Source organism: Mandrillus leucophaeus, unplaced genomic scaffold, assembly GCF_000951045.1.
Source record: "Mandrillus leucophaeus isolate KB7577 unplaced genomic scaffold, Mleu.le_1.0 Scaffold871, whole genome shotgun sequence".
NCBI lineage: Eukaryota > Metazoa > Chordata > Mammalia > Primates > Cercopithecidae > Mandrillus > Mandrillus leucophaeus.
The window spans coordinates 323,631-324,428 of record NW_012109486.1 but is presented as its reverse complement, the minus strand read 5'-3'; the positions used below and the strand labels follow the sequence as shown (position 1 = coordinate 324,428).

General features: G+C 29.1%; 1 pseudogene; it reads right to left on the bottom strand.

Annotated features, from left to right (window-relative positions):
• Window positions 1–276: 276 nt before the first annotated feature.
• The window catches only part of LOC105531214, a 41,084-nt pseudogene continuing 40,562 nt past the window's right edge, over window positions 277–798 (bottom strand).

Sequence of the window (798 nt, the reverse complement as noted above, 5' to 3'; positions counted from 1 at the left end):
TTATGCATGAAAATTTAAATTGTAAATAAAATAAATAAATTTTTATAAAATTATCTTAAGAGTTACTTAAGTGGAAAATTATCTAAGTTCTCTAGAAAAAAACATTACAGACTACAATTTTGTAAAGGCTATCTTCAAATCTACATGGTAAAAATCTACTTTTTGAAAAATAGCAAGTATCCTCCAAAAACATCCACTAAACTCTTGAGATTAAAACCCCCAAATTAATAGGGCACCTAAAAATTAATGCAAATTATATCAAATGTCAGTACTGACCTCTTTTTTGGCTTCTTTAAATGTTGCTTCTTTCTCCTTGACTCGCTGCATAAATCTCTGTTTCAACTCTTCTTCTTCCCTCTGACATTGATTGTAGAACTCTTGTTTTTTGGCTTCAAAGATTTGTTGAAAACTAAAGAGAAACGTTATTAGAGAGTACATGTAAAGAATACTACAATTTTCCAACACTTGTATGAGTGAATTCTTATCCCCACCACTTTCCAGCATATCATACCTTCTTCACATCTTTTGACAGTAAAATTCAGCGAAACCTCTAATGTATGAGACGATTTTCAAAAATTGTCTAAAATAAAGCAAAGAGCCTTTCAAGATATTATTCATTTAAGATAGTTAAATTTTGGGTGTCTGCAAAGAACAATGAATGATATAACTGAATTACATACACTACAGTGCCATATTTCCATATTTTTTTTGCAGCACAAGTCCTATTCTTTTTTTTTTTTTTTTTTTTTTTTTTTTCTGAGACATAGTTTCAGTAGAATTCATACCAGCTTTTCTTTG